Source organism: Chelmon rostratus, chromosome 15 (genome assembly GCF_017976325.1).
Source record: "Chelmon rostratus isolate fCheRos1 chromosome 15, fCheRos1.pri, whole genome shotgun sequence".
Classification (NCBI taxonomy): Eukaryota; Metazoa; Chordata; class Actinopteri; order Chaetodontiformes; family Chaetodontidae; genus Chelmon; species Chelmon rostratus.
This window is the reverse complement of record NC_055672.1, coordinates 1,275,001-1,284,174: the sequence shown is the minus strand read 5'-3', so window position 1 is coordinate 1,284,174 and position 9,174 is coordinate 1,275,001.

The window sequence follows — 9,174 nt, the reverse complement described above, 5'->3', positions numbered from 1 at the left end:
TGCTGTTTTATTTATTACTGTGAGTGTGTGTGTGTGTGTGTGTGTGTGTGTGTGTGTGTGTGCACGCCTCATCCCTCTTTGTTCCTGTTCCACAGAGGAAGCTGCTGGAGAACAGAGATTTAGATCATAAAGATACCAACGAGAGTTATTACAGGCGTTTAATGCTGAAGCCTAGGTTAACGTCTGACGTGAGCGTGAAGGCTTCCTGCCTCTGCCAGGGAACTTTCTCTTCTGTTGTCTTCTGGATGTAAAACTGATATTTGTTAATCTTTACATGAAGTGGGTGAAGGCTGATAAAACATGTTTGATTAGTGTGAATGAGAAACACGCTGATGTTCACCAGTTAGAATGTTTTCAGCATCTCAGTGTAGCATGTTAGCATGCTAGCATTGTTAGCATTAAACACAAAGCAGCCGACAGCTGAGGCTGATACCATGTGGTGATCTCACTCGATCGCGTCAGTGTTAGGTATTTAAAGTGAAACTTAAGAGCACGAGTGAAAACAGTCATTTCACATATGATGAATTTTGGACCTTTCATGCATAAAAACATGAATTACACTTTTTTTTTTTTAAGATGTGCATCAAAATGTGAGTGTTAGAAAACAATTTCTGACCTGATGTGATGACAGTAAGTGATCTTATTGTTTGAATCTGGGTTTTTTTTTCTTTTCTGGGTCAGATTTTCCTGCTGGGGTTTCAGTTCAGACTGCTTGAATTCAAGTAACACACACACACACACACACACACACACACTCGGCCTGAATGATGGAAATATTGTTTGACAATCTCGATGAAGGAGGGACGACAGGAGAAAGTCTCTCTCCTGTGTGGACTCTCTGCGGCAGCTTGTTGTTCAACACTGAAACAGGAAATGTTTGAGGTAAGTGTGTGTGTTCATAGTGTGTGTCTGTGTACACTGTGTGTGTACACTGTGTGTGTACAGTGTGTGTGTGTGTGTGTGCTTGTGCAGTTGAGCGTTCGAGATGCTGCGAATGTTTAGGAGACCACAAACATGAGCAGCTGCTGGGCCCAGGCTAAGTGTTAGCATTGTAGCTATGTTAGTTTACACGCTAAACTTCTCTTTATTTGTAAACATAAAGGAGCAATAGGAGACATGCTAACACTGAACTGAGATCAGCATGAATGAGGAGACGAACGTGCTACATGGTGCACACTAAGCATGCTAATATTAGCAGAGGAAAAAAGCACAGGCTGGACAGGTGTGCTCTCCAGGCTTACCTGTTGTCAGGTATGTGTTGTAACAGTCCCATCATGTCGAGGTAAAAGGCCCTAAAGAGGCTCTTCAGCCCGGAAAAGACAAATATTTATATACATGATGTGTACATTCAGGATCATGACAGTACAGCTCACAGGTGTGTAAGGTGCCAGACAGTTTCAGCCAATCGGGAGGAAGGCGATGAGAGGAGGAAGGTGTTTCCAATGTACTCATTAATTAGTCAGTTAATCAGTTTGTTAACTGGTCAGTCAGGTGGTGACGAGGTACTCAGATCATTTACTTTAGTAAAAGTATGAATACCACAATCTGAAAATACTCCACTATAAGTAAAAATCCTGCATTCTGCAGAATGACTACTTTTACTTTTGGTACTATATTTTGATGTAACTGCTTTTTACCGAAGTCAAATTTTAGTGCACAGCTTTTACTGCAGTATCAGTAGTTTTACTTCAGTAAAACATCTGTATACTTCTTCCACTGCTGGTTGCAGCTCATTTAAACAACAGTTGTTTTGGTGCAGTATAATTACTGCGCAGCCACCAGCCATGTTGAATCTCTCTTGAAGAATGTGTATAAGTCAGTGTCCACATCGATCCAGTAAAATGTCTGTTCTATTTTCTTCTTCTATTCTATTCAGAAATCTGTGATTGTTTCCGATGTTTTTATGTGCTTGTGTGAGACTGGCTCTACTCTCGTCACGATGAGTGCAGCTGATTAAAAAAAGGTTATTAAAAGACCAGTCAGCCAGTGCAGTGGATCACACAGTGCAGTGGATCATGCAGTGCAGTGGATCACACACAGTGGTGTAAGTTAGCACCGGTGGGCCCCGGTGCAGGCTATTATAACGGGCCTTTGAGCGCCTCAGTTAAGATGCAAACACGCACACACATACACACACACCCCATCACAAGATCTGACCAACGAGCCCCACCAACAAAAACATAAGTGCATCAACATCTGCACCCGATCCCACCTGCAAATCGAGAGAAAAGAGTGCTGCTGTTTCACACACTGATGGAAGGTTTACACTAATAAGCACACAGATTGGTTCAGGTTTGCTCTTTTTTGTAAGTCATCCTTCCTCAGAGACATTAAGTCTGTATCTCACCTCTTCTTCCTCTCGTTCTCTCCCTCTTTTCCCTTCATATCGTAGTGGTGAATTTTAACAGAACATCTGTCCACATGTGGAGGTCTGTACTGTCTGTTTTTAGCTGCTGTTTGGCTGCACTGGGTAGCATTCAGGACTGAAACTGTTGCGCTCTGAGCAGCAGCAGCTGAGGACAGTGAACTTGCAGCAGCGAGTATGTGATATTAAAGGTTGGGAGGCAGTGAATGAGAGCGCTGCTCTGAAGCACTTTCACCACAGCTCTGCTGGGGGCCCGCTCGTGATACGGGCCCCTATACAGCACGGCAGCGCTGCACTGCCTGTAGCTACGGCCCTGATCACACAGTGTAGTCGATCACAGAGGTCAACTTGCAGCAACAGCTGTGCAGAATAAACATCGCTGTTTAACGTCTGTGGTCGTCTTTTCATGTACGACTGTCTAAACATGACTTACATGACTGTAATTCTGTGTGTGTGCGTGTGTGTGCGTGGACCTGTGCACGTTTGCATGTTTGCGGCCATTGAAGCGAGGCTAACCTCCCCTGATACTTCATAAATCATTCAGCTGAACGACACAGTGGTGCAAAACACAAACGTTTGCATAGCCGACACAACATGTTTCCCAGAGCAGAGAAGAAGAATCAAGACGTCAAACATGACAGAAACCGTCCTCCTCTGTCCACGTTTCTTCTTCTCTGAGTAAAATTACGTTGAATTTTTACTCCTCAACATTATTTATTATTGCACTTTTACACCTCCACCTGCACCTTCTCTGTGTTAACATTTAAGTACACACAGATACTTAACTAAATTATATACATTTTAGTGTGGTTCAGCTGCTGTTGGTACATTTCACTGGTATATTTTATTGTTTATTGTTTAGTATATTTTTATTGTCTTAGTTTATTTTCATTCATATATTTTTAATTGCACTTACAAATATTTTTATTGGAGTTATCTTAATTTTATTCTTTCTAATCTTTCTTATCTTTCTTATTATCTTGTTTCTAACGTGGGGGTTGCAATGATATTTCATTGTCATGCTCAATGACAATAAAGAATCTTGAATCTTGAATCTTGAATTGAGTCTTATAGCGACTTTACTTTCATTATAATTCACAAGTGAGCAACTTTTGAATATGAAATACATTTCAACAAATATGGTGAAGAAGAAAAGGAACCGAGGGAAATATAACTGAACCATTTCTAAGACAGGACTCATATTCTCCATTACAGCCTTTATTGTGCTTAAATTGGGCCTGAGTCATTAATCTCAATGTGCTTTTATCCAGAATGTCTAAAAAAAAGGCCAAAAAATCACAATTATTTAAAAAAATTGATGGAATAATATTAGATTTATTGTATTTGCATCAATTTAAAGGAAGAAAAATCGTATTTTCTTTCCTGTTTAAAAAAAATACTTTAATCTCAACCGATTTGTTAAGATATTTCAGTTATTCTGCATCATTCTGTTGAGTAAACATAACAAAATTATTCCAGATTTTTCTGGAAGGAAAACAGCTGACCTGCTCTGGTCTGACAGCCGCAGTGCATTCTGGGACTTCCTGTAGGCCTGACGCACCTGGACTGAGCGCTGCTCATTAAAGATGCTCCAGAAAACGCTCAGAAGACTCAGTTTTTCCTGAGTTAATCCGTCGGTCTGTTCAGAGAACGTGTTTGTGGAAGCTGTCTGAGGATCAGCTGTGCTCGCCTCTCTGCAGCGCTGCTCACACAGCTGCTGATTCTCTGTCAGATTTATCACTAAGTGCCTCTTTGTCACCAGTGAAATGATTACACCACGAACACAGCTACTCTTTCTCCATAATTCATATTTCACACTGCTAAATGACTCATTTTTCAACACTGTTTGACACCTGAAACGCTCTCGACAATGACACAAATTTTACACCTCAAACTAAAGTCCCACAATGCCGCCGTCGTCGCTCCCTAATAGTGATTAATTGTCGGGTCTTAAACTCGGCGCCGTTAATCTTTCGGGGAGCTGCAGGTGCTAACAGCCGGAGCTAATTGGGGTGCAGAGCCAATTAGAGGCAGGAGAAGACTGACGGCATTAACGTGATGAGGCTCATAAACCTGGCAGACCTGCAGAGACGCAGTTTGAGACGCTCATCTGCAAATACAGGAAGAGACGGAGACAGAGGAGACAGAGGAGACGAACCAGCAGCTTCAGACCTGTCAGGTGTTTGTCAGCAGCGGCGGGATGTAACTGAGTACATGTACTCAAGTACTGGAGTGGGAGTGTACTTCACTCGAGTCTTTTATTTTCATGATATTTTCGCCTTCTCCACCTCTAAACAAACACTGTGAAGGCGTCACTTTGGCCTCATCGTCACCACATTTCTCACTATTTTCACAATGTTTCCAAACCGATCGATCGATCGATTAATGGAGGAAATAATCAGCTGATTGATCCAGAATGAAAAGAATCATTAGTTCAAATGAAGCTCAACCAGCTCCAACAGTAAAATCCTGCTTTGACATGAACGACTGAGTCACAGTAATCTGATGAGATCAGAGAGAACAGATAGAACAGGAGAACAGATAGAACAGGAGAACAGGAGAACAGCAGAACAGCAGAACAGGAGAACAGGAGAACAGATGGAACAGTAGAACAGGAGAACAGCAGAACAGGAGAACAGGAGAACAGTAGAACAGGAGAACATGAGAACAGTAGAACAGGAGAACAGCAGAACAGGAGAACAGTAGAACAGGAGAACAGTAGAACAGGAGAACAGTCACAGGGACGTTTTACTGCACTCAATACGTTTACTTTAATACTTGAAGGACATTTACTGATTATACTGTGATACTTTTACTGAAGTAACGTTTTCAGTGCAGGACTTTTACTTGTGAGTACTTTTACTTGTGAGTATTTGTACACACTGGTATTATACATTAAGTGCAGTAAAGGCTCTGAGTACTTCCTGTCTTATTCTGTGCTTCTGTTTTGCATTTTAAAGCTTTTTCCCTTCGATTAGCGTCTTTGAGCTGTAAATGTTTAAATGTCCGTTTTTCTGAACACTTAAAAGTTGATGGTGGACGTGATCGAAAGCTCCAGAACAGCTACTAAATGGACTTTGTTTCTTGATCGAGCCGCTCTGAATAAGAAATATTCTCCTGAATATAAAATCTACTGAAGTTATAGAAATTCATAACTTTGATCAGATGAATGAGAGAAAAGAGTTTTTTAGTCTCTTTAAGTGTTTAGAAAGTTAAATTCACACTTGGACTCGTTTATATTTGTGTCACAGAGCCATCAGGTGATGTGGCTCCACCCATCAGACGGCACCACCTTTCAGAGAGAACAACTGTTAAAAGATCTATAATGAGCATTAAATTGTTCCACAGTAAATTTAACGACCCAATTTTAAAATGAGCTCCGCTTCGACTACGACATAAAAACGCTTCGATCAGAAACAGCAGTCCAGTTTATAATAACTTAACTCTGACAGGTGTGATCCTGCTGCACGAGAAAACACCTGAAATACAAACGTGTCACATTTTTTAATAAAATCAAAGTAATTTTATGTCACATTATAACAGAAATAGAAATATTCTGCAAAATCAATCAGGGATTTATTTTCATATGTGACGAACACAGAATTCATCCCATTGATACAAAATCATTAAAACACAACGTTAACGTTAATCAGTCCGGCCCATCGTTAATTATTAAAGATATTATTATTAAAAATCTTCAGGTTTCATTCTCTTCGTCATATTTAAACATAATTTCTGATCGTCTCAGTCTGTGAATTCATCATTAACGACGACGGTTTGAAAGTGTTGAACAGTTTCAGGTGAATGTTCAGTTCAGGATATTTTAAAGTAGAGAAGAAGCAGCTGTTTTGTTTTGTTGTCGTTTCCTTCGGCACCTGACAGCTTCCTGTTTGCCGTCATCACTTCCTGTCGTCGCTCCCTCAGCTCAGGTGTCGCTTCTGCTCGCCTCCCCCGCGTAGACCATCACACCTTTTGTCTTCCGAGCATGCTCCCCGACATCTTGATGTCATCCCCGACCCTCCAATCACAAACCCCACCTCGCACCTCCACACCCTCTCACCCTGGGCGGTTGCTAAGCGACAGAGCCCTTGTATAATTCATTTACCCGCTGCATGCAAATATGTGGACAATTAACCACTTCTGTTTGCATAATAGATTTGGGAGGGAGGGGGGGTATTTAACTCCAGTTCATGTCATCCTGCCTGACGACACAAAGCAAACGAGGGGCGAGAGAGGTAAAGAGACAGAGAGAGAGAGAGCGCCAACCGAATAATTTCCACTCCCTCTCATCGCAATCATTGCAGCCTCAATACCTTCATTCTTTCTCCGTATTCGTCGACTCGTCATAGAGGAGAAGAGAGGAGGAGCAGGGCTGCAAATTACCTCGACTGCAGCACACACACACACACACACACACACACACACACACGTACATGTGCACGCATGCAAAAGCGTTGTAATTACTACCCTGCGCGGCGCTCAGCCTCCGCTCAGCAGCCATTGATGTGCAGATGAAGATGGCCGCCGCATGTTTTTGCGCTGAAAGAAAACCATGTTTTGGTTGGGCTCTGTCAACCGAACAGCTGGATTGCCATTTTTCACTCAAATTAGATTTCGGCTGAAGCACCGGCGCTGGGGGAAATTAAACCGCACAACAAGAAGCAGAAGGAGAGAGCAGCCACTCTCTCTGCTTCTGTCTTTTCATGCTCTCCCTAATTTGGTACAAAAGAGGGTTCAGAGCAGGGCGCAGTGGCAAGTCAAGCTGCACCCATCCACCCACTCATCCACCCACCCATCCATCCTCCCATCCTCCCATCCACCCATCCATTCATCTCTCCATCCATGTTTTTTACTCATGGGTTACTCCAGCCTGTCGTCTGTAGCTCTGTGCTGTTACTGACACGTTTGTCTGTTAAAAACAGGAATTGCAGACTCTTTGCCGGCAGGAACTCCTCACGTTGCTGTGTTATTCCCCGTGAGAAAAGGTTTTAGCAGACAGCGTTCATTGCACCTCGTTGTATCCGAACGTCTGGAACAAGTGCAGATCAAAGCGCCGCGAGAGACGTTTGAACCCAGAACGATCAGATGTGAAACGAGCTGAAATTCACCAACGAACAAAAAGTCAATAACAGCAGATTCAGTTGGAGAAACAAGAACTCGTACACACTGTATTATTTATACAAGGTAGGAAAGTCCAATCAGATCACGCCCCTCTACAGCACATGATCTGCATCCGGCGCCAAAACAGGAAGTGAAATGTCTTTACAGGGAACGAGAGGACCAGGAACAGATGCAGCTGATTGATGCTGATGCTGATGACGCAGCCAGGAGGACAGCCAGAGCCATGTCCTGTGGACTGTCTCCTGACACAGAGACAGTGACTTGTGTTTAAAGAGGAGTCCAGCCACAGTCCAACATCTGTTCTGATGTTTGTGGATTAATATTCCTGCTGTGGATGTTTCAGCTTGAGCTCATCTGAACTACTTTATATCCTGTTGGCTGGTTTAATCTGCAGCGATGCATCATATTCTATAAGATCATCACATGTTTATTTAGCTGAAGAAGACATGAAGGAAAACTTCATCATTCAGTTTATCACAAACATTCAACACATCTGGAGATACGAGCTTTTCACTGGACAGGAAGGAATCTGAATAGTAACTAAAGCTGTCAGACAAATGTAATAGAGTAAAAAGTCAAATATTTACCTCTGAGATGTGGTAGAGGAGAAGTATAAAGAGGCAAAAAAAGGAAATTCTCACATAAAGTACCTTGTTTTGTACGTAAGTACGATACTTAAATAACATTCCTGCAGAGTAAAAACACAAACTAACAGTAAAATGTATTTTCAGAGAGTTTTGTTATTATATACGGGGTCGTATTAGTGGAATATTATTTCTGATGGAGAATATTTTAACTACAAACTGTTTAATCTTCAGTTCAGTGTCAGATTTTAGAAATGAAGCATTTTTGTTTGTAAAATCATCTATAAAGTAAACAAATATCAAGCAGACTCAAATTAAAATACTCAACTACAAGTAGAATACTTGAGTAAATATATTTACATTGAAATAATGAGTACTTTTTGATACTTAAAGTGCAGTTTGCTGATATTACTCACATACATACTGCAGGAGGTGGAGGCTGTCAGAGCAGCCTCCACCTCCTGCCACAGTCACGTAGGACTATAATGGCAGAGCGTCCACTTACTTTTGGCCGTACTGTGCACAGCGCCGTGCGTTAGATTCCAGCCTCTCTGTCTTTCTTCACATGCATCTGAACACTGAGCTCACCTGTCAACCTGTTCGCTGCAGGTGTCGGCTCAACGCGTGTTTCCTGTCTGTCCCCGAGCTTCACGTGTGGATCTGAACACGCTAACTGTCACAGGAAATGACTCCGGGGCTGCTGGGTAATACCACACCGCTGAGGGGGTGAGACGTCGTCACCGAGGCGAGCGGCGACACGACAGCTTCTTAATAAAGTGGCGAGAGAAGAAAGGTCAGAGGTCACAGAGGGAGGTGAGGAAGAAGATGTCCTCGTCGTCCTGGAGAAACCTCGTATATCCAGATAGGACCATGAACCATGGCAGGAAACCCGGGTTTAAAATGAATCCTCTGCACGCCGGCTGCAGGGCAGGTAAACACACTGAGTTTATAGCAAACACGCGACGGTGAAGGTCAAGCTAAAACTAAAACACCTGGTGAAGATGAGGTGCAGACTGCAGCTACACCACCCTCATGTTCGTCACTGCATGGAGGGCTCACCACTTCCTGCCCAGAATGTTCCAAAATGAACAGAAATGACTGTTT